We start from the raw sequence: 25,286 nt of genomic DNA, 5'->3' as shown, positions 1-25,286 counted from the left end.
TCTTCGTTCCAGAGGCCTGCTTCCCCCATGAGACACTGGTAGCCACAGGCTCTGGCCGGGGAGATGGGGCGGTCTGCTCCTCCCTAATCTTGCCCAGAATCCAGCTGACTGGCTCAACTCCTAATCAGAACACCAGGCGGGAAGGTTTGTGGGTTAGTGTGAGATCTCTTAAATTCACTATGGGGAACAAACCCCGTAAAGCTCCAGGCTCCGTAGCTCTGTGGTTTTCCTACCACCCAGGGAACTGGTTGGGGTTGACTTTGCACAGCACTGCTCCCAGTCCAAGTCCCAGAGCCATGGGCCAGGGACCTTACTACACTGGGCACATTTTAACATTTTATGACTGTCCCCAATTCATGCCACGCCCCATGCATTTTATGGCTTCCCAAACGAAAAGCGGTTTGGGATTGAAAAGATTAAGTTCTCTGGCAATGTGGTTGTTTCTGGGAAGGGGGAAAATGCTGGATCACATGCTACAGGCTGCTGCATTTATAAAGCTATCTCAAAGTTCATCACCCACATGATACTCCCTTTTTCCATGCCTCTTATAAAAACCAACAAATTCCTCTGCTCTCCCTGGAATATTGCCTGGGTTTTCCAATTAGCAGAGGAGCTGCATTGAGCTGATTTCCGGCTTCACTGAGGGAACGGGTGACTGGGAGTGGAGGAGGACTTGCTCTAGAGTTCTTTTCCTCTTCCTTTTCAATGACATTCACCCATCATCCAGACATTTGTTTGACCATCATCCATCCATCCTTTTGTGTATCCATTCATATCCATCATCCATTTACCGTCCACCCTCTCTTCTATCCATCTAACCATTCACCTATCCAGTGATCCATCCATTCATCCTTCCCTTTAACCATCCTTCCACCCACCCACCCATCCACCCATCCATCCATCCATTCAAAGATTTATTGAGGGTCCACTCTGATCCAGGCACTGTATTCTGGAGATGCAATTCCATACAAAACAGACATGGACCTACCCTCAGAGAAATTATAGTATCCTGGGAGCAACAGACTATTTAACAAACTGTATAGCACCTTTGGCTATGGACATAACTTCTCTATTTATCAGTTTCCTCATCTGCTGATGGGGATCATAATAGCACCTACGACATGGGGTTATTGTGAAGCGTCAATGAGATAATTCAGGTAAAGTGTTGCCCAGGCCCTGGCATGTAGTAAATACTCAATAAATGTTAGCCGTGATGATGGTGATGATGGTGATGATGATGAAGATGATGAAGATCACCTAACAGGTTACCCGGCATTGAATAATGCCAGATCTGGCTGTGTCCCTGAGTTGTTCTGGGTGACAAAAGAAAGTAACAAGGGCATGGCGACAGGGGGGCAGGCCCCAAGCCAACTGGCTTTCCAGGGTGGGGCAGCCCATGAACAAATCACTTCAATGATGGGGCGAGGGTGCGGGCCCTGCCCCCTGGCGGCTGGGGTGTGTGGGTCTCAGAGCTCTTTGGGGGAAGCCTGAGCCGCCTGTCTGGCTTGCCCAGTTAAGAGTTGGTTGTGAAGCGTCTTTGAGCAGTTATGAGCCACAGGATGAAAAGCTGTAGATTGCCTTGGCTGGGCCTCGTGCAGGATGCCTGGAAACTCCCAGAAACTGAGGGGAGGTGGGGCAGCTGAGGGCAGCATAGGTGGGAGACCCTCGACTGGGAGCTTGGAGAGGTTCAGAAATGATCAGGGGGTCCCTGGTGTCTCCCCAGGTCTAGATATGTCGCTCTTGTTTACTGCTGTACCTCCAGCTCCTGGAATGGGGCCAAGTACATCCTAGGCACTTAAGAGTGTTTGTTGAATGCATGCCCAGGCTTTATTGGATGGCCTGTTTCAACTCTCATGCCAGCTTACTTGGAAGGTGTCCTGGCTCTGGAACCAGTCAGAAGTAGGTTCAAACTCAGTCACATCCACTTCCCAGCTCTGTGGGATGATAGGTAGGACGGTTTCCCTTTCTAAGTCTCAGCTTCCTCCATGGCCATGTTGACATTGTGAGCTGTGTGGACAGGAGATGGTAAGAGGTCTGGTACTTAGAAGGTACTCAATCAAGAAAGGATACTGTTGTCACTACCCATGTATCTAGGTGACATCCAGAGTTGTGAGTTGGGACTGTGGGATTGAGTGAGTTGGGTGGAATGTTTCTTGAACCCATGGCATGAAGTTTCGGGGAGGCATGGTGGGGTGCTGTGCCCCTCTGTGCCCCAGTTCCTCACGTGCAGAAGGGGATCTTGAAAGCAGCCCCCCTCAAGCATTCTTGCAACAGTAAATGGGATAATACAAGAACAGAGCAGGGCTTATCACTGAGAGCATTCCACGAGGGGGTCATCATTCTCAGCTCAGCCTTCTAAGGAGCAACAGGGGTGGTGTGAGGCATGGAAAGGGATGCTGGGCTGCATCTGAGGGGAGAGGCTTGGTCCCCCTACATGTTATGTTCCTGATGTGCTGGTTTTCCCTTCTGCAGTGACCCACCCCTCTGTGCCTCGGCTGGGTAGCTCAACAGAGCCACCCTGGCGAAGGCTTTGACGTCTCAGAAGATTGTTTTCAGGAACAAACTTAGTAAAGCTGTTCAGCTTAACCTCTTGGGTTCCCCAGGAAAGGGCGTGGTGGATCCTAACTTGAGGTCACATGGTATGGGGGAAGGAGCATCAGCTGAATTTAAACCCCAGCTCTGCCACTTGCCGCCGTGTGACTGTGGGTACACAACTCAACCTCTCTGAGCTTCAGTTCCTTCCTTTCTCACAAGATTCAAGACTCCACATGGCCTAGCATGCAGTAGGCCTATGTCAATGGGAGTGATTTTACGCAGCCTCCAAGGAGGGGAGGGGGGAAGTGTTAATGAGCATTGGGGCTGGTCCAAAAGGCCAGTCTATAAAACTCCTGCCCGCAGCTTCTGGTGCATTGCTAATGGGAGTTTATGTGAAGGACACAGCTGGAGAAGGGCCCATTGTTCTGAGTGGGGATGGTTTTATGACTCTTAGAAAGCGCCTTTCATCTGGGTGACCAGGGAGCTTATGGAGCCTCCTAGCCCTGGGCGGTGAAACCCGGGCACGCTGACGGCTTCTGGGGCTGGTGCCAGGCCGCAGCCATGGCCAGGCCCTCGGCCACAGCCTGCGCGGGTGGGGCCTGAGGTTCCCTGGAGTTTCCCTGCAGTCTGAGATGGCAGCTGCAAGCGCTTCCCTTTTCCCAGGCTCCTCCTGGAGACCTGCTGTCCTGCCTCTGGTGCCCGGCCCGGCCTGGTCTGCTCGGCATGGCTAGAAACTCAGTGTCCCCCAGGCTCTCTCCATGCTCCTCCTCCCAGCAGCCAGGGCTACATCTCCTCCATCCTTATGGGTTGGCAGCTTCTAGAACGGGCCCTGGCCCCTGTCCACTGTCAGCTGACCAGCACCCCCATGCCTGGGAGCCTTGCCTCATGCTCTGAGTCCTGTGTAGGGGCAGTAACCCGACGCCAGGAAGCAAAGACCTAGTCTCCTTGTCCTTTCTGGCTCCTTGGCCAGGCCCCAGGCAGAGAAATCCAACCTCCCCTTGGCACAGCAGACAATCGCAGGCCTGCTTATCCCCAGTGGAGACTGCAGAGAGCCTTGAGGACGGGTTGCAGCCATTTTTGGTGCAGATCAGCTGGCACGCAGGGCCTGTGGGGTCTGGGTCCCTGGCCCACATTCCCCCCAGGATGTGACTTTCCCCCTTGCCCCCTCCACGTTTTCCTTTTAGGAGATACAAAAAGGCTAAAGCAGGACCCTGGGGTGACCTCCTGGCTTAGTTGGCCTCCTTGCAGGGCACTTAGGAATCCAGCCTCATCCTGCAGCAAAACAGTAACCAGGGACGTGGCTGCCACCTGAATATTAGTCCATCTTTTTGCTTCTTTGCTTTCAAGGCCTAAAAATCCACTCAGGCGAAATGAAAAAAAAAAAAGGGCAGTGCGATGGTGGCTCAGTGGCAGAATTCTCGCCTGCCATGCCAGGAGACCTGGGTTCAATTCCTGGTGCCTGCCCATGCAAAAAGTAATAATAAATATATAAATAAATAAATAAATAAATAAATAAATAAAATCCACTCAGGTGAGTACAGTGAAGGGGGTCTCTGTGTAGGGACACAGCAAGTCACTCTCATGGATATTCAAGGCTAGGAGGGAAAGTCTCTGTGCCTCAGTTTCCTCACCCACAGAACAGGGTTGCTGTGAGGACAGCACAGAGCCTGGTCTAGAGAGCGCTAGAGTAACATCACTGTTATTGTTGCTATTATTTTATTGTGACTATTGAGCTGGTTGTTCCAGGGAGGCAGGGGCCCTACCTCACTCCTTTTTTCTCCACATTTCTCGGCAGTTTTGCCTTTTTTGCTTGCCTATGGCCTTTCTGACCTCCAACCCCCACCCAGGTGAACCTCAGTTTGAATGTGACTGTGGTTTGTTGCGGTGAACGCTGGTCCCAGTTCTGCACCATTTTCCAGGCTCCACGTCCATGGTCATTTGACCAAATCAGTCTCTTGCTTCTCCAATTCCAAATTCCTGGAAGGAAGTTGCTGATTGGCTCCGTTTTGGTCTGGTGCTCACCCTCTCGTCCAGTGAGCAGCAGCCATGGGGGCCTATTGGTGTGTGTTGGGGTGACGTCCTGGTGTGTCCAGCCCAGACTCTTTGGAAGAGGTGTGGACAGTGGTTGGTTGCTTTTTCAGCTGGCCACTAGGGGTGTTCACACAGTTCTAGGTGTTCAGGACAAGCTTTCAGAACTTCTCCTGATGCTGTCGGCTCACAAACATTAGGTCACTTAAAATTTGAAATAACCTTACAAGACAGCCCCCAAATATACAATGCAGGCATTGACAGACTTGAAGGGAGAAATAGATAGTTCCACCATAATAGTTGGAGACCTCAAGAGACCACTTTTACCAATCGATAGAACATCTAAACAGAAGATCAATAAAGAAACAGAGGACTTGAACAACACTATTAACCAATTAGACCTAATGATATATACAGAACAGTTCACCCAACAGTAGCAGGATGCACATTCTTCTCCAGTGCAGACTGAACATTATACAGCATAGAGTACATGTTAGTCCACAAATCAATCTTAACAAATTTAAAAATATTGAAATCATACAAAATATTACTTTGAACCACAAAAGAATAAGACTAGAAATCAATAACAGGAGGAAAACTGGAAAATTTACAAATATGTGGAAATTAAAGAACACATTATTAAACAACCAATGGGTCAAAGAAGAAATCACAAGGGTAATTAGGAAATAGCTTCAGAAAAGAAAAATGGAAACATAACATGCCAAAACTTATGGGAGGCAGTGCTCAGAAGGAAAATTATAGCTCTAAATACCTACATTTAAAATGAAAGATAAGAAATCAATACCCTAACTGTACACCTAAAGAAACTAGAATAAGAACAGCAAACTGAACCCAAAGTTAGTAGAAAGAAGAAAATGGTAAAGATTAGAGCAGAGATAAATTGAATGGAGAACAGAAAAAAAATGAGAGATTCAACAAAACCAAAAGTTTTTTTTTTAAAAGATCAATAAAGTTGACAAACCTTTAGCTGGACTGACAAAGAAAAAAGAGAGAAAGAACATAAATAACTAAAAGGAGAGGAATGAAAGTGGGAACATTACTACTGATATTACAGAAATGAAAAGGATTATAGGAGGGTTCAATGAACAATTGTATGCCAACAAATTAGAAAACCTGGATGGAATGGACAAATTCCTTGAAATATACAAACGACCTAATCTGATGCAAGAGGAAATCGAAAATCTCAACAGACATATAAAAGTAAAGAGATTGAATTCGTAATTAAAAGACTAGGAAGACTAAAGCAGAATGCTGGGCTAAAGAGAAATCCAGGACTGGACGGTTTCACAGCTGAATTGTACTGAACATTTAAAGAAGATTTGGCACGAATCTTTCTCAAACTCTTCCCCAAAACAGAAGAGGAGGCAGTACTTCCTAACTCATTCTATGAAGACAGCATTACCCTGATACCAAAGCCAAACAAAAACAGCACAAGAAAGAAAAATTACAAACCAATATTCCTTACAAATACAGATGCAAAAATCCCCAACAAATACCAGCAAATTGAATCCAACAGTATATTAAAAGGATTTCACACTATGACCGAGTGGGATTTACTCCAGGAATGCAAGGATGGTTCAACAACAAAAAAATCAATTATTGTAATGTATCACATTAATAGAATGAAGGAAAAAATGCATGATCATCTCAATCAATGCAGAAAAAGTACTTGACAAAATCAGCATCATTTCACAATAAAAACACTCAGAAAACAAGGAATAGAAGGGTATTTATTTAATGTGATAAGGGGCGTTTATGAAAAACCACAGCAAGTAGCATACTCAATGGTGAAAGACTGAAGGCTTTCCCCCAAAGATCAGTAACAAGACAAGGATGCCCACTGTCACCACTCTTAGTCAACATTGTACTGGAAGTTCTAGTCAGAGCAATCAGGCAAGAGAAAGAAATGAAAGGAATCCAAGTTGGAAAGGAAAAAATAAAATTACCTGAATTCACAGAGGACATGATACTGTATACAGAAAATTCTAAAGAATCCATAAGAAAGCTCCTAGAACTAATAAATGGATTCAGCAAAGTAGCGGGATAAAAGATAAACATGTAGAAGCCAGTGGGTTTCTATACACTACTAATGAACAATTTGAAAAGGAAATTAAAAAACAATTCTACCTAAAAGAATAAAATACCTATGAATAAATTTAACCAAGGTAATGAAAGACTCATACACTGAAAACTATAAAACACTGCTGAAAGAAATTAAAGAAGACCTAAATAAATGGAAAGACTTCCTGTGTTCATGGATTGGAAGACTTAAAATTGTTTAGATGTCAATACTGATTAAAGCAAACTACAAATTCAGTTCAACCCCTATCAAAATTCTAGCAGCTGTTTTGCACAAATGGAAAATCTTAGCCTCAATTTTATGTGGAATTGCAACAGGCCCTGAGTAGCCAAAACAATCTTGAAAAAGAAGAGCAAAGTTGGAGGACTCACACTTCCTGATTTCAAAACTGACTACAAGCCCTCAGTAATTAAAACAGTGTGGTATGGGGATAAAGATAGACATTTAGACCAATGGAATAGAATTGACAGCTCAGGGATAAATCCACACATCTATGATCAGTTGATTTTCAACAAGAGTGCCAAGTTCATTCAACGGGGAAAGAAGACTCTCTTCAACAACTGGTGATAGGATAATCAGAAATCCACAAGCAAAGGATTGGGTGTGGACCCCTACCTCTCACCGTATACAAAAATTAATTCAAAATGGAGGAGTAACCTAAATATAAGAGCTAAATCTCTAAAACTGTTACAAGAAAACCTAGGGAAATATCTTCAGAACTTTGTAGCAGGTAATGGATTTTTAGACTTTTCAGTAAAAGCAAGAGCAGCAGAAGAAAAAGATAAAATGAACTTCATCAAAATTAAAAACTTCTGTGTATCAAAGAACATTACCAAGAAAGTGAAAAGACAACCTACAGGATGGGAGAAAATATTTGCAAACCATTTATCTGATAAGGGTTTAATATGCAGAATAGACAAAGATCTCCCATGACTCAACAACAACTAAAAAAATCAACTGAAAAATAGGTCAAGGATTTGAGTAGACATTTCTTCAAGATACTCAAATGGCAAAATATGTGAAAAGATGCTCAACACCAGTGGCTACTAGAGAAATGCAAATTAAAACGACAGTGAGACACCACTTCATAACCATTGAAAGTTGTGACCAGGATGGGGAGAAATAGGAACTCTCATACATGTTGGTGGGAGTTTAAAATGGGGCAACCACTGTCGAGGATTTGGCAGTTCCTCAGAAAATTAAACGTGGAATACGACAGCAATTCCACTCTAGCTTCATACCCAAAACAATTGGAAACAGGGACTTGGAAAGACATTAGTTCACCAATGTTCGTCTCAGCATTATTCACAATAACTGAAAGGTGGAAGCAATGTAAGTGTTCATCAGCAGATGAAGGGATAAACAAAATGTGGTGTATCTACTGTCATAGGAAAGTGAAGTGCTGGTACATGCAATAATGCGGATGAAACATGAAACATAATGTTGAGTGAAGTAAACCAGACACAAAAGAACAAATACCGTGTAATTTATTTTATATAAACTACTCAGAATAAGCAAATTCACAGAGACAGAAAGCACAGTAGTGGTTACCAGGAGTGGGGGAAGAAGGGAATGGGGAGTTATTGCTAAGTGAGCATGATTTTTGTTTGGGATGATGAAAATAGTCTAAAACTAGACCGTGGTGAAGTTACAACAGTCCTGTCAATGTATTTAATGCCAAAGAACTGCCCACTTAAAATGGTTTAAATGATTTTTATGTTACATATATTGTGCTACAATTAAAAATAGAATATTTAAAAAATTTTGAGATCAGGAGATTTCATATAGAAATCTCAATCTCTGGTTTCTCTTGGAGAAAAATGGAAAGATCTAGAGAAATTGGGCATGGCAATACATCTCCTAGAATTAGTGGTGGTTGCTCCGTCGACCTGGAGCATGTATTTCTAGACCTCCAGGGGACCCCTACTCCCTGTTGTGTCACCAACCCCGAGGTTTAGTATCAGTTTTCACTGTTCACCCAACCTGCTGGGCCGATTCCGTTCCCTCCTTGGCCCCCTTGGTGCTAGAGTTTGCAGCCTTATTCCACATTTTTCCAGGCAACAGGAATTGCAAAAAGAAAAATTACACAGCTCTTCAGAATTTTGGACTATGTATATGAGCCCAGTTCTGTACTAAATAGTCCACATATATGATTTCATTTAATCTCTAAACATCTCCGTATAGTATTATTACTTTCACCCTCATTTTACAGATGATGCAGCTGACTCTCAGAGTTAAATAACTTGCCTTAGATCAAACCCAGGCCATCTAACTTTAGAAACAATTTCAAACATACAGAAAAGTTGCAAGTATAGTACAAATCACTGCCAGCCCCTACTTCCATGTATTTCTCACAAGCAAGGTAATTGTCCTACAGAACCATAATCAAACCATCAAAATCAGGACATTCACATGGTACATTTATACCATCTAATCTTCAGCCCTTCCTCAAGTTTTATCAACTGTCGCAATAATACCTTATAGCGAAAGGATTCATAGTCATTATTCATGTATCCCTTACTTGAGAATTTGCCTCCTTGTCAACTCACTACTCATGGCACTTTTGTCATCATTTACAGACACCATGCACAGAGAGTAAAAAATTTGAGTCTCCTGACATGCATGTCAAACAAGGCAACACTCTCTCTGCCAACTTGTTTCAGCTCTCCTACTATAAGCAAGTGTTTGCTACATATTAAATTTAGTGCTGTGCTTTTCATTGGTGATTTCACTGTTTAAAATGGTCCTCAAGCATAGTGCTGAAGTGCTGTCTCGTGTTTCAAAGTGCATGAAGGCTATGATGTACTGCTTTACAAGAAAATAAGTGTATTTGATAAGCTTTGAGTTACAATGCTTATATGAGCTTTGAGCTATAGTGCCGTGTAAGGCACGAGTTACAGTGCTGTTGGCCATGAATTCAATGCAATTGAATCGACAAGGTCTATTAAATAAGGTGTCTTTAAACAGAAACACATAAAACAAGGTTATGTATTGACTGGCTGATGAGATTGCTGTCACTGAGATCTGCAGGAACTTAACCCTGTGTTTCCCCGACAAGCAATGATTCAGTGTTTGCTAATTCAGGGTCCATGTTGACTTTATAGAACATAACTACCATGAATAGCAAGAATGAATTGTAGTTTAGAATCACATGTTATATTTAGTTATTAAACCTCTTCAGTTTCCTTCAGTTAGGAATACTTCCTCAGTCTTTCCCTGACTTTCATGATTTTGGTATTTTTGAAGACATTTAGAGGAATGTTCTTCTATTTGGGTTTGTTCGATGTTCGTTCGTGATTATATGCTTTAAGCATCTTTGGCAGGAACACCATGAGTGATGGTGTGTCTTTTTCAGTGTATCACATGAGAAGACACGTGGTGTCCAAATATCCCATTATTGGTCATGTTAAATTTGACCACTTGGGTATGGTGGTATTTGTCAGGCTTCTTTGCTGTAAAGTTACTCTTTTCCCCTTCGTGGTTAATAAATATGTTGTGGGGAAGTTCTTTGAGACTATATAAACAGCCAATTCTAACTTTCAATTTATTCATTCATTTATTTATATTAGTGTGGATTTTTAGTTTCTATTTTATTCAATGGAATATAAACTGTTATAATAATGTTATTATAATATTATCATAATAATGTTTTAATAATTATTTATTTGATACTCAATTGCACTCAGTTTGGCTAATGGAAGCTTCTTTGGATTAGTTTTTGTGTTCTTTTGGTGTGTCCCTATCATTCTTTGAACAATTTGTTACTTTCCGGTACAACAATGTTTTGGGCTCAACTTGTTCTTTCCCTGGAATCACCCATTTCTCCAAGGAACTCTGGTTCCTTTTAGTGGAGAAGGTATTTAGAAACCAAAATCTTGATTCTAAGTGTGCTCACTGCTATTGGAGCATCCCTGCTCCCGGCCCTCTTGGAGTACAGAGCTATGAGTTGGCAAAGACATCTCCAAACCCAGTGTCAACAGCATGGGGTTCATTCCTGTCTTCTCTGTTTCTAAATTTGTAATTCCCTTCTCCAACAATGAGAAGCCTGAGAGCCTCAACTCCTGGCCACTACTGCAATAGGATACCTCTCATAAACAATAGCAGGAAATGGTGGCACAGCGGCAGAGTTCTCGCCTGCCATGCTGGAGACCCAGGTTTGATTCCCAGTGCCTGCCTATGCAAAATGAATGAATGAATGAATGAATGTTTTAAAAAAATGCTGTGAGATAGAACAGGGCAAAAGGGTGATTCTTCCTGCTTTACAGCCAAAGGAGATAAGTGGAAGGGGTTGAGGGCTTTGCTCAGGCTTCAGAGGAGAGCTCGGATGGGAAACAGGTTCAGAAACCTGCATCGTGCCCATTTCTAGCCTACCAAACTTGAGCTGGCAAAGTCCTTTTGGTAGGACCTTGTGGCTATATCCCTAAAGAGAATGAGCTGCTCAGACTGTTCTCTCCCTAATGTGCGGGCTCACGAAGTGGCAGTTTAAGGAAGCCAGGCTTCCCTCTGCACCTGGGCTCTGGCGACACCTCTGCCCGGAACTGTGCCTTTGACCTCAGCTTGCCTCCCCACAAACACAGGCCTTAGCTTGCATTCCCCACTCAAAATGCCGTCTGATTGACCAGGGGCGGGAGTACTATGGAAAAAGGGCTTCATTTTGGCAAGGCAGACTATCACTCTGCTCATTTGTAATGAACACCTGACCTGGCCTGTCTTGGATAATAGCATGCTTTAAATTGGTTCTGATAATAAAAAAATAAGGACTAACTACTTCCTGCAAGGTCTCCATTCATACTGCCTCGGGTGAAGGTGGTATCTGGGCTTGGAGAGTCACCATTTCCATCTTTGCACTTCCTTTCTGACCCACTATGGGGCTGGGCCACAGGAAAGGGGGCAGGCAGGGAAGTGGTGGCTTTGTCACCAGCTTGCTTTGCAACTCTGGACAAGTCCTCAGTGTGGACAAATCACTTAGCCTCTCTAGCAAATGGAAAATACCATCCTTGCACTCCCTTCCTCCCTCCTTCCTAGGTCAATGGTGGAGGCAAGGGAGAGCAGATTCCTGAGTCCCATCCAGATGTAACATATCATTAATTATTATGCTTACACAATAAATCCTGCACTCGCCAGAATGCTCAGTGAGTGGATAATTCTGGTTAATTGAATGTTCTGGGACATGGAAATGTTCCCAGAAATCCTTTTTGTTTCTTTTGTGGTTGTCGAAGCTCATTCATTTACCAACTCAGCAAATATTTGTCTCGTTCCTACGCTGTGTACCAGGCTATGCACCAGGTGCTGGGGATACCACCGCGGAGGAGACAGCAGAGGCCCAGCCCCTATGGGGCTCATGATCAGGGGGAAAGATGCGGGAAAACACCCCCTACAATATGGTAGGTTTGGTGCACTGGCTGGGGGAGCGCAGGATGCTGTGAGAGCACAGGTGTCCAGCCTGGGGACACCAGCAAAGAGTTCCTTGGGAAGCTGCTAAGTTAAGAGCATGAAAAAACCATCAACCATAGACTATCTGGAGAATGGAGCAGTAAAGGGCATTCCTGGCAGAAGAAATGGCACGAGCTAAGGCCCCGTGGTGAGAAACACCTTGTGTAGTCGTTTTATGCCATGATGCTCAGCATGCAAAGTTGGGGAGGCATGAGAGATGAGGGGTTGAGAGAGCTAGACGGTGGAAAGAGCTAGAATGCAGGAGAATATGGCTTGGGCTGGGCCCTGGCCTGGAAGGTGAGAGCTGCAGTTTTATTTATTCTTGAGTATAAGTTCTATGTTGGAATTCTTTCTTGTGAAAGTAGAGTGTAGAGAGAAAATGAAATCCAAACACTAATTCACAGCAGAGGGGCCTCAAACTCAGTTGGGTGACACAGTCCTGGAGGGATGGTGGCAAGGGAAGAACTCAGCTGTGTCTGAGGGGCCACTGTCCTTGGGGCCCACAGAGTGTGGGGGTGGGGTGGGGGATGGGACGTGGGAGACACAGGTTTGGCTCTGCTGGATCTTTAGAACTACCAAGAGGAGCCAGAAATCTGGCTTTTTATGGGAAGTCTCCCAATTGTTAAATGTTGGCAACCAATTAACAACAACGAAAACCACTATGAGCAAAACAAAATGTTTTCATGCACTTGATTCGTTCTCAAGCCGATGGTTTGCAAGCCTGGATCCAGAGATTTCGTTCTGATGATCAAGATTTGAGGGTGTCCACTTGGAATCCATTATAATCCTGCAAGGTCGAGGGTTGTCCTAGTCTGTGCTGGGCCCTGGGGGCACAGTGGGGCCCTGGGACCCTGTCCCTGTCCACCAGCCTAGATCAGAGTTGCCCTCCAGCTGGGGACAGCTGAAATGAGTATGGAGGCAGAGCCAATACCTAACAAAAGTACTAAGTGCGGGTTGCTTAGAGGAGACCGTGGCCAGGGGAGGGAGCCATGTAGGGAGGTTTCCTGGAGATCTGGGACCTTGTCTTAGTTCTGGGAAGGAAGGGTAAGACAGTCCAACCCAAAGAAGGGGCGGGCATCCCAGGCTGGAGGACTCAGAAAGGCTCAGGCCTGGAAGGAAAATAAGGCAGCCAAGGAGAGTTGGGTTAGATTTGGAAAGACTGCGAATGCACTTGGCTCTGTCGATGTGAGCAAGGAACCAAGCGTCTCAATCCTGGTCCAAGGCTCAGTGCTCTGAGCGCTGAGTCATTCGATTGACATCTGAAGATATGTTTTTCTTGCTCTGCTGGCATTCCAGAAACTTTCCTCTCTGCTCTCATGGCCAACATTTATTCACCCTTGGAATGGAAGTTCCACCTGGGCAGGGGCTGTGATGGTGTTATTCCCTGATGTCCCCCGTGTGCCTGAAACAAGTCTGGCATATAGTAAGTGCTCAATAAATATTTACCGGCTGCTGACTATGAGCCTAGTGTTCTACCAGGCCTGGGAATGCAAGCTCTATGGAGCTTCTGTTCTTGTGTGGGGATGGACAGTAAACAAGCAAGCCAGTCAATGAATAAGATGATTCCAGAGAGCCAGGCCTGTGTGTGGTCACACTCGGGTGGCTTGCCTATTTGTCTCTCCAAGACTATGAGAACTGAGGGGGCAGGGCTGGGGTCTGTCGGGTCCTTCTTTGATTCCTAGCTCCTGTGGCTGGTGCCTGAAAAATAGGGAGTAGTAAAAAACTGTTTTTGTTGGCTGTAGTGAAGGAATGAACATAGGCTGACAAAAATTTCATTCCACACCTGTATACCCTTTGGAAGCTGCAGAACTCATTATTATTAAGCCAGGAGTAATTGCTGATAAGGCAGAGTGTGAATTTCACTGCAAATAGAGAGGTAGCAGGGAGTGCTTAATAACAACAGGTATAATCTTAATTAATGACCTGATAACCGTAATTAACTGCATCACATCCAGAGGCTCTCTTTAGAGTTCTGAGAGGGAGAAACTAGTGTTTGGCTGCTTTGGAGGCAAGAAGGCGGGTGGGGGGAGACAGACCCTGCTAGGATCTTGCTGGGTGAGCTTTGGCAAGTTACAACTCTGAGGCTCAGTTTTCTATCTGGAAAACGGGGCTGCAGCATAGAGTTGCCCCCAGGATTCAGTGAGACAAAAGTCAAATCCGACCCCCTATGGCTGCCTGGACCCTAACTGTGGTTATTGCTGGAGGTCAGGATGCAAGCTGGGTTATTTTGGGAAGTTCTGGAGGAGCTACGTCCCAGGGGCAGGAGGGCTCACCCCTGAGGAGACTGGGCGGGGTGGCAGGTGGCATATCTGGGGTTTTCCGTGGTTCAGATTCAGCCGCTGCCGCCTCCCAGGAATCTCTCACCCTTCTAGGGAATCACAGCAAAGTGCTGGAATGAGGGAGGAGAAGCAAGCAGCCAGAGCAGGAGATCTTTTCAAGGGAGAAAGTGGTGCCCGGGAGGCTGTGGTGGGAGAAACAGGAAAGTGGGAAGGGACACAGGGAGTTGAGGGAGCGAGGAGGTTTCTGCGCGTCCTGGAGCGAGGCCCCGCCTCCGCGGGCCTCAGTTTCTCCACTGTATTGTGGAGGTTTTGGTAAGCGGGCCCAGCCCCCTCCCCTTCGGTGTGACCCCGGCAGGGCCAGCGGGAGGGCCCGAAGCCTCCCAGCCGGGCGACTGTTGAGGGGTGGGCACGCGGCCGGCGCAGGGAGGGACGCGGCGGCTGCGGCCCCGGCCACAAGGGGTTAAGCGGTGACTTCAGCCGCGGCGACCCGGGACCGGGCGGCGGCGGGACGCGGAGCCGGCGGGCGGGGGTGGCGCCGCGTCGCGCCGTGCGCGGCGGCTGGACCAGGCCGCTCCGAGGCGGGCGGCGGGCGCACTCCCGGCCGGGCCGCGACCTCGCGGGCGGCGCGCGCGGCGCGGCCATTGGCTCGGGCGGCGACGGCGGCGAGGCCGGGCCGCTCGGGCGCGGGGCGCGGGGCGCCGTCCCGGCCATGGGCGCCCGCGGCGGCCAGCGGAGCTCGTCGCGCCGACCGGCGCCTTTGTGAGCGGCGCGGACAACAAAGGCGCGGGCCCGAGGCGGCCGAAGCCGGTGAGTGCGGGCCAGGCCGGCGCGGGTCGGGCGGGGTCGCGGGGGTCCCCGGCCGCGGCCTCTGAGGGTGACCGTGTGTCTCGCGGGGTCACCCCGGGCGCCGGCGGCTTGCCCGGGCGGGCGTCTCGGTGCGGGTGTCCCCGCGGCTCGCCCCTCTGCGCGTGTCTGTGCTTTTGCGTGATCTTTGTGCGTCTCCCGGCGTGAGACGGTCTCTGGGAGCCGCTGGCGTCTGCGAGACTCTGGGTGGCTCCCTGGGAGCCGCTGTGAGTGGTTGTGTGTCTGCATCTCTGCATCCCTGGGTGTGAGGCGGGGAGCCCGGGTCTTCCCTCAGTCCCGGGGAGCCATTGGGTCTGGTGTGGAGTGTGTGTCTCTAGTAGCAGTTGTCTCGCCGTGTGTGTGTCCCTGGGAGCCTGGATCTTTTCTCTGTGTGTGTCTCATCTTGTGTCACTGGTGTAAGTGTGTGTACCCCTGGCCTGCGCCTCTGGGTCCCTTGGGTATCCCTCTGCGTGGCTTCTGACTGGCCTTTGTGTGTCAGCACGTGTGTGTATGTACATGTGTATGTGTGTTTGTGTGCGTTTGACCTCGTGGGGGCTCGAATAAGGACACATTGGAAATCCCCACCCCCAGCCCGTGCCTCACTTTCCCCAGCTGTCACCAGGGCTTCAGACCTTCCCAAGGCGGTGGACTCCTCCCCCTGCATTGACCTTGGATTGCGCAAAGTTAGGGAATATGCTCCTGTAGCCTCTGTACTGGGTTCTTGTAGCCTCTGTTCTGGGTCAGCCTCTCCCACCCTGGACCCCTGCCCGGAGGCAGAACAAGACCTGCCCTGGGGAGGAGGTGGTGTGGGAAGAGCTGGTGCCCAGGGTCAGGCAGTGCCATTGGGACAGGCGCTCCCTGAGCAGGGATGTGTGTCAGGGGTGGGCCCTGTTGAATATGGAGACCAGCCTCCTGGGCCCTTGGGGTGGTCGAGAGGGAGCCAGGCTGATGTAGGAAGGTATGGGGGCACTTTCTCCTTCTCCAGGGAGACCACACAGAGAGCCTGAGTTCCTGGGGGTGGGCCCCCGGGGGCAGTGGGTCAGCAGTCTTCCCTTGGCCGAGAGAGCCTTCTGGCCGTGCCTTAGCCCTCAGTGGGGAGGTGGTGGGGTGTGGGTAGCCCTTCCCACCTGCCCCGCCGCTGAGTGGCTGCCTCAAAGCCCTTGACCTTCCCTCGGGATTCAAGTAGGGCAGCTAAGCCCCACCTGCCTGCAGCACCATCTGCTGCTTCTGGGATTCTGGAGAGAGAGGGCAGGTTGTGCAGGCTCATTAAAATGCATAGTCCTTCCTTGCAGACCCCGCCCGAATGGCCCTGAGCTGCTGCATCTGTCCATCACCGGTCTGTCTGTCCTCTACCCAGCACTGTGCTCCAACAGTGTCCAGTGTTCCAGAAGAGTGAACAGACCAGAAAGGAGGGCACAGACTAGCAATCTCCGAGCTTCCTGTGACTGTGGGGTCAGGCTGTGCTTCCCTTCCTCCAGCTGTAGGGTGAAACTCAGAACCTCCTCACGGCTCCTCCCCCTTGCTGCTGACCTATTCTCCTTCTCCCTCATCACACTGGCCCTCCCGAGGGCCCCCACTCCCCTTGCTCCCTTCCGGTTCTGTCTCTCCAGAAAGTTGGTCCCATCCTTCACCCCTTTTGGTTCTCTCGTAGGGGTTGCTTCCTTTCCTTCTGTTCAGGAATCTTTGTTCATGATACTCTTAGAACTTTCTGTCAGGGCCCTGACCTTGGTGGGGGTGGCTGGTTCGCATCTCCCAGTGGACTGTAAGCCTTCGAGAGCAGGGACCAGATCTGTCCTTGGTCATCAGCTGAGGCAGTGTTCAATAAATAGTGGCTGAATAAGTGCACGTACACTAGCTTGGTTCTTACTTAGGAGGGGGAGAAAGCTGGTAGACCCCTTGGGACCCAGGTACTAGTTTAGTGTAAGAGGAAGGTCTACTATTAATTAGGTAAATAGTAAATTAATAGACATTTGTAGTATCTGTTAAGTACCAGGTGCTGGGCTAGCTCTTCATATATGTGATACCTTTTCTTCAACAGTGGGAAGGAGCAGAGTGAAAAGAATGTAATTTTCTTGGTTAGATACATTTTGAAAAGATAAAGTAGGTGATATATATGATAAGATCATAGTAACTTGGATTTGTGTTGTACTTTTGTATCCATTATCAATCAGGCAGGGAAGATGGGTTCATACCCATTTCCCAGATGAGGAAAATGAGATGCACCACATTTAAATGACTACGTAAGGCATAGCTAGTCAGCCAAGGATCCAGGACTCAAGCCTGGGTCTCCCTGATGGCACATCCCTGCTTTCTTCTGCAAACATGTCTTCAGTGCCAGTCTCTTCTTGTTGCCTAGCTCAGCCATGGTGAATGAGACTCTGTCCATGCCCTCAAGGGACCTGAAGTCCAGTGAAAGGAAGGAATCAGACTCATAAAGTACAGAGTGTGGCCAAGTTCTCTTAGCAGCCCAGCCTGCCACCTTGTCTGCAGCTTAGCTCCTTCCTCGCTGTATATCCCTGGAGAGTGCCTTTGTCTCTCTTAGTCTCAGTGGAGGGCATAAGAGCCATATTTCTTCTGGGTCCTGGGTTGCTAGAGTTCCCAGGGGTCCTTATAAGGTCTGGGCTGGGCCCTGGGCTGAGGTGTGCTGGAGTCAGTGGGTGCCAACAACGAGAGCTGATTGCTAAATTTTAGGAATTTTGCAAGGTGGTTGTTAAACTCAGCCATTATAAAGAATAGTTGTGTAGATTTATAGGTAAATAAGTTATATTAAAAACAAAGATAATAAATACTCAAAGTGTATTACTTCCTAATTATTTTGCTGCACTGTTCTATTACCTATGTGCCTGAGGTTATTTGCCTCCCTTGTTTATGTACACAACGTATATAAGGACCTGCCTGTTCAATGATGTCATGTTGGTAGCTTGAAAATGGCCACAGTGTTGGTATTTATACTGTGGAAACTGGGAGCCACTATCAATCAGGGCTTGTATTCCCTGGAGAACCGATTATTGGCCAGCATTTACCAGCACCTCCCAGTGAGCCACGCAGTCACAGCCCCTCTCCTAGAACTGATAAGTTGATGTGACCCTACTCCAGTACTGATTTTTGGGTCCTCGTGGATGTAGAGTGAAAGGGGCATTTGTGGGGCCCAATCTCTTGTGGGGGTGGTAGGGTTGTATCTTGCCCTTGAATGAACTCTCCACCCAGAAGCTGAGTTATTACCGTGCACCAAGAAGAGAGGGAATGGGATGTGAAGAGATTCAATTAATTAAGTACCTGCTCTGCTGGTGATTAAATAACCATACTCAGGATGATGCATGCATCTGGGAGGTGAAGCAGTGGTGGTACCTGAAAACAAGCTGTGGACAAGTCAAATAGCTTAGGGCTGGTGGAAGGTATGATGTCCAAATATATATGGTAGGTGCTGTCTGGGTATAGCTTAGCCTACAGTGGGCAGGACCCTTCCATATGGATTCAGGGACAATGTGAGAGAGTGGAGTCAGACTGCTGAATGGACAGGCCATAGCCCTTGTACAGTCTGCGATATCTGGAGATGGAGATGAGCATGGTTACATACAGTGGGGAAGATCTGAGTAGAGGGAACAGCATGTACAAGGGCTCAGAGGCCTGAGCAGTTAGGACTTCAGATTGGCTCAGGTGTCAAGTGAATCGAAAGTCTCCAGGGCTTGTGTTAGAAGAGGGGAAATGTTGAACTAACTTCAAGTCGGAGGGTGCAGTGACCACTGGGTACCATCATCGGAACCCTGCCAAACCTCACCTGCTATAGCCATTTAGAAGCCAGTGGGATTGCTTCTATACTCTGTGGCTCAACCCCCTTCCTGCAAATCTTCGAAATTCCTTGGTAGTTTCCCACTGTCCCCCCAAAGCTTGCTGCCCTTCTGGCTCCTACATGTATAGGAGGATTCTCAAAAAAAAAAAAAAAAAAGATTTCCATTTTACTATCAGGCCAAATAGGACAGAACTGGGGAGGCAATTGCTGCCCTTCCATCCTCCCCAATAATACCAGTAAAGCCTAAGATAAAAACAAGTGAGATATAGGTCATCTGGTGTTTTTGTTTACCCCGGCTACCTCTACCCACCATTTATGCATTACTTCATTTGATTTCCAAAGCTATCCTGAGTAGGTGCTATGATCCTATCTTATAGAGGAGTAAACCGAGTTTCAGAGAGGTTAAGTGACTTATCCAAGAACACACAGCTTCTAAGTGGCAGGATTCAGACCCAGGCAGACTCTGAGCTCTTTCTGCAACTCCTGAACTCTTTCTACAACCCCTTTCTCCCCTCTTATAACTCCATTTTCCTGTTAAGGTGGGCAGGGAGAGAAGATCTGCCATATATCTGGAATCTCAATGCATTTTGCCATTCTGAGCTTGAAGTTAATGTGTATGTTTTCCTCCCAGTGTTGTCAAGGCCTAGCCCGGTCATAGCTGGGTTCACCCACCCTGTGGCTCAGAGTCAAGGCTGAGAATAAAACTCCAGTGTCCACAGAGGTCCCCAAGGCCTGGAGTCAGGAAAGAGCTAATAATAATGGCCCATATTCATGGAGAGAGCTAATAATAATGGTTCATACTCTAAGAGCTGTCGGCATTCTGCTATGATGTGGTTTGCAGGAGCTTCTTTAGGCCTCAGCCATCCCGAAAGGTGGGTTCTATCATTATCTACATTTTGTCAGAGATGGTCCCAGGCCCAGGCACTTTATCTCCCTTGCCCAGGGTCGTGCAGTTGGGAGGGGTAGAAGCAACGTGGGAAGCTTAGATGCTTGCTCTAGAGCTCCAGCTCTCGACCCTGCTTCCCAGAACAATGCCACTTTTCCCAGGGCTTGACCGGGCAGTGTCTTGCTGACCGGGGCAGTGGTACCTATCAGCAGGGGGAGGGGGGTTAGGGAAGGACAACTGACCTCTTGGCTGTGGCATGGATGAGAGCTGGTGCTGACTTCCTTCTGGGGGCTTTGTCTCGGCATTGGCCTGTCAGTGGAGGGAGTGGTCGCAGCCCTGACCCCACTGCTGCTGCTGCCACCTTCATCCCCAGTCTGGGGGACTGCAGGCAGTTTGGGCTGGCCCCTGCCCAGGACAGCGGCTGGGCCCCAGGCAGGGCTGCTTTTCTGTGTTTGGATCACTCTATTTTTTTTTTTTCCCCTTGGGGCCCTGTGGGTGCCTCTAGGTCCCCTGCCTGGTGTAGCCTGATTGGTATGCACCCCTGGATTCCGTCATTAGCATCCAGAGCAGGCACAAGCCCTCCCTACTTCCCTCTCTTCATTGTTTGAAGTGGGCAGACTTGGAGTGAGCTTTAAAAATGTGGGGTTTTTATTCAATTTCCCTAGAAAAACAATGGCTTAAATTAAGTAGGGGGAATAAGAATCTCGAGAAATTGAAGAAAAATATTCCTGAACCCAGACATTATTCAGAACCTTTGAATTTTTCTAAAATAAGGTTTATTTTACTTTAAATTATACGTGAATTGCATGACCATTGAAGAAAACATGGAAAATGCAGAGAGAAGAAAATGAAAATCACCCTTTGTTCCACCACTGAAAGACAGCCTCCCTCGGTGTTGTGGTTCTAGCATTCGTTCACTCATTCCTTCATATGTTCGGCCAGTGCTTCTGAAGGGCCCACGAAATGCCGGACCCGTGTTGGGTTCTGCAGTGGAGCTCCAGCCCGCTCCTACCACTTCCTACACAGGACCTTGGGCAGACCACTTGGCTTACCTGTATCTCAGTCTCCTTATCTGTAACTGAGGAAGATACCAGCAGCTATGTTGGAGGGCGTGAGTGAGGACTTAATGAAACAGTGCAAGTAGGGTGCTCTGAACTGCTTCTGGTCCCTGTGAGAGCTCAGCAATATCGCTGTACACCGTCAAGCAGGCAGCCCACAGCCTCGATCGCGTGGATCTTGTGTGATACCAGTGGAGGCAAACGATAAACAGATCAAACAAGTTAATAAAGCAGCTTGTGTGCTAGACAGTAAGTCCTGTGAAGGAAACAGCCTGATGTGATGTGAAGTTTTGGGGGGGGGGGCCGGAAAGGGGGGCGGGAGTGGTGGTGGTGGAAGGTGGTGATGGTGCAAAATTTGTTAGCGGGTAGTGGCCCCAGAAGCCTTTCTGACCAGGGGCAATTAAGCTGAAGACCCTAACGACATTTCACATACTTTTATTAAATGTAATCTCCAGATTCTAGCTATTAATAATCGCTTCAGTTAAGAAATTTGCCTATCTCTAGATGATTTAGTAAAAAAGAAATACTTGACTCCTTGCCTGTTAGGTGTGAGCACCTGACCAGAGCCGTGGGATGAAGGACCCCACTCAAAGATGAGGAAGATGAACCTGCACCCTCAGATACAGGGGAGAAGACAAGCCAACGACTGCAATGCCAGTTTGGAAAAATGGGAATTGCTGGCACATGCGTAGACCATGCTTAGTGGGTGCTTGGCATCACTGCTAAATGTGCTGCAGGCATCCCATCTCACTGAGTCACTCCTGGGAGACTTGGCCGTAGGGGGCAGGGGTGGAAAGGTGAGGGTGGTTGGATTAGGTTTGAGACTGGCAGTGGAGTTAGACAGAGATGGTTGGATTCCAGATACAGTTTGCATATAGAATCAATTGGATTTGCTAATGGATCCTACTCAGGGAATGAGGGAAAGAGGGAAAGTTAAGCGTAACTCTAGATTCTTCTTTTGAGTATCGGGATGGGTGGTGGTGTCATGAAGCGAGATGGCTAAGATGGGGTAGGGAGCATGGTTTTGGGGGAAACCAAGAATTCAGTTTGGGACAGGTTCACACTGAGAGGCTGGCCACAAGCCTAAGGCGGCAGGAGCATTCTGGACTGGAGATTCAAACTTGGAGGTCATTGGGTAAGAGAAAGCCTGAAGTTGAGATCTGGGAATGCCTGCATTTGCATTTGTCCATCCTTGCATTCATCTCTTTCAAGCACATGTTTACTGAGTACCTACTATGTGCTGGTCCCTCTACTAAAGACTAGAGATTCCAAGATGAGTAACTGGTAATCCTCAGCCTGGTGGGGCAAGTGGGCTGGTAACCAACTGAAGGAGCTGAGTATTACTGTCGGACTGGGATGGTGCCTAACCCAGGCAAAGGGGCTCAGAAAAGACGTTCCAGGGGGGCACCTCTAGGCCGAGAGCAGTGGAAGAGGCAGAGTTGGGTCAAGAAGAGGGAAGCATTGTAGCCACGTATGAAGGCTGGGGGCGAGCGCATAGTTGGAGGGAGCCGTGGAGAATGAGGGTGAAGAGCTCTGTATGATTTGCTAAGAGCTTACACTTGATCTGGGAGGCCAGTGGGAGGCTGTCAAGTGTTCGGAACCAGGGAGTGACAGAATCAGAACTTTTGTCCTGCATGGAGAACAGGTTGAATGGAAGACTCTGGGGAAAACTTCAAGGCTGTTATTGGCTCTCTGATTCCTACATCATTGTGTGAACCTGCTGCTTCCCCAGTACTTGGCAGACTGCTCATTTCTCTTTTCCACAAAGGCACCTGAGACTCAGAGAGGTTAAGCTCCTTGTTTGAGGTCACATAGTCCATTAGGGCCCCCAGGCTGGGATGAGTCCCTCTAGTGAAACAATCGGCCTAAAGGATGGGAGCAGGTGGAAGTAGCCCCAGGAAGAGGCTCACCAGAGGCTCCAGTCAAGCGTCACCATCTGCAAGTCCCCTGTGACCTTAAATGTTGCCCTTTTGCAGTTTCAGAGAACAGTTGGTGCTTCCACGTGGGCAGGGCTGGGCTTCTGCTGGGAATGGGGAGCGGGGCACTCCCTGGAGCAGCTCGGGTTGTTCAAACAGGTTCCCGGACATCTGCCTCCTGCCTGGCATGTGATTGGAAAAATCTGTGGCTCCGGCCCAGGATTTGATTAATACAGGCCACACGAGGCCTGCGAGGGAAGCAGTCCCTGCAGGGGAGGACAGCATATTTTCCCAGATGCCAGGCAGAGGCCGGTTGTGGGGCCATAAGAGACAGGGAACAGTTCCCAGAGCCCTGCCCCTTTCAAGCACCATCATATTGGGCAGGTTTCTTGCCTCTCTGAGTCTTGGTTGCCTTGCCTGAAAAGTAGGGATGATATTAAACATGACCCCCTCCCCCCACCAATGGACTGAATAGTAACCAGTGTTCACTCAGGATCTCGAGTGTGCCAGGAACCCGAATTATCTCCTTTCAGTTCTACATGTCAGTCTTGTGAGAGCGTGTAGTTATTGTCTTTCTTTTACAGATGAGGCAATGAGGGCATAGAGGATGAGCAATTTTTCTACATCACCCAGCTGTTTGCTAGCAGAACCAGAACTTGAGGCCTGATCTGTCTAACCTTGGGGCCCCCATGGCCCAAAAACCCCCTGGTTCCTGCCAAACTCTCTTCAGCCAAGCATTGGTCCCTCCGTTGCAGATTTCCTCATGGGGCTCCAGCTTTCTGTCCACCCCTCTTTGGGATGCCCTGGTTTAGTCTGACTCCTTAGTTTCACCCCAGAGCCTTGGGGACCCCTGTGTGCCAGGCACCCCATATGTTAATTATCTCACATTTTCCAGAGAGGTTTATTAGCTCCATTTTACATGCAGAGCCGAGACATGAGAGGCTGACTAACATCCCCAGGGGTCACTGCTAACAGAGTTACCTCCTTGAAGCACTGGACTTCAAGGAGCAGAGATATTGTGGGGATGAGTGTGGTGGGGACTGCCCCCAAGCAAGCCTTGCAAGGCTCTCACCTCACAGCCTCACCTCACACACCTCACACACCTCACACAGAGCTCCCTGCAGAACTGCTTCTCTGGGGCCCAGCTGGAGCCACCCAGTCCGTCTGCCCTTGAGAATGGTGATAAGGGTTGGATCTGAAAACCCCAAAAGGGTGAGGGTGGGGGCCATAAGCAGTGCTTAGTCCACCTTCTCCTGGGGCACCCGGGAGGCTGGGTCCAGCTATTCACAGAGTAGGGGCTTGGGACTGGGGGCAAGGAGGCACTGGCTTGGGCAACCCCTGGGAGGCTAATGCCCAAGCTCCTCATTTTACATATGGGATGTCCCGGTCCCGGGGAGGGACTGTGCCCTGCCCAGGGTCACACGGCTGATGGTGGCAGACCTGGGAAGAGAAGAGATGCAGGGAGCCAGGTCCTCAGCCTCAGCCTCTGGACACTTTTTTGGGCCTGACTCCCTGCCTGGACCCTACTGCTGCCCACCCTCTCTTCCCCCGTCAAGAAAACAGGAAAAATAACAATGATAATAAATGCAGCAGCTGTGCTCAGAAGGAATCATTTCACCGAATACTAAGCACGTTGGCTGTGAGTGCAGGGTGTGGAGGCAAGGCTGTGTATTCCAGTCCTGCCCTGCCCACTTCATGGCTGGGGGAGTTTGGGCAGGGCGTGCGACTCCTCTTAGCTTCTGAGTTTCTTCATCGGTGTCACATTTGAACAGAATTTGAGGACTTCCCAGTGTCTTCACCATGCTGAATATTGCTAACCTCCAGGAGGGGAACCTATTCTATTCTGGCTTCTATACTTTATTTTTGGGCATGGGCAGGCACCGGGAATCGAACCCAGGTCCCCAGCATGGCAGGTGAGAGCTCTGCCTGCTGAGCCACGATGGCCTGCCCAATTCTATACTCTTTTGACCACTGAGTACTTTATTTCTTTTCAGTGAGCATCTGTCAGCTTATTTCAGTTAACAAGTGTTCCCCCAAATATACCAGTTGAGAAACGCTGGTGTCGGTGGTTTCTCAGGACCATTTAAACACTGTGGTGTGATTGTGGAGGTTTGAGGGGAAACATCCCCACTCAGCCGTGACAGTCCATGTGGATGGGGGTCAGCAGGACCAAATCCCCCAGTCCATTTACGTTCTTCTTGTTCTCCAATGCCCCCTCCTCTCTGGAACATGAGTTGCTTTTCCCCATCCATGGAGGCAGCAGAAGCCTTCCTCCGAGGTAGGTGGAGCTCATGTAATTGGAGCCTCAGTGCCTTTGGGGGCAGCAGAACTGGCTGAGATGTCCAAGGGCGCAGCAGCTGTCCCGGATGAAGGTCCTTCCTGGAGCCGTGTTGTTTGGAGACAGGAAGTGTGGAGAG

At 48.4% G+C, this 25,286-nt stretch overlaps 1 protein-coding gene across 5 annotated transcripts in view; it reads left to right on the top strand.

The window, feature by feature from the left end:
* Window positions 1-25,286, top strand: part of ARHGEF10L (Rho guanine nucleotide exchange factor 10 like) — a 234,397-nt gene that overhangs the window by 67,728 nt on the left and 141,383 nt on the right. The window contains exon 1 of one of the 5 annotated variants that reach the window (XM_077151091.1): window positions 13,480-13,520. The exons of 3 other annotated variants lie outside the window; for them this stretch is intronic. The gene's annotated coding sequence lies outside the window, so the exon portion shown is untranslated. Of the gene's footprint in view, window positions 1-13,479; window positions 13,521-15,075; window positions 15,184-25,286 lie in introns of those variants that run through there. One more of the 5 variants, XM_077151089.1, reaches the window with a different exon arrangement.

The sequence above is a fragment of the Tamandua tetradactyla genome, chromosome 2 (assembly GCF_023851605.1).
Source record: "Tamandua tetradactyla isolate mTamTet1 chromosome 2, mTamTet1.pri, whole genome shotgun sequence".
Classification (NCBI taxonomy): domain Eukaryota; kingdom Metazoa; phylum Chordata; class Mammalia; order Pilosa; family Myrmecophagidae; genus Tamandua; species Tamandua tetradactyla.
Note: the sequence above shows the minus strand (reverse complement) of the source record. Positions and strands in the feature narration are given on the sequence as shown.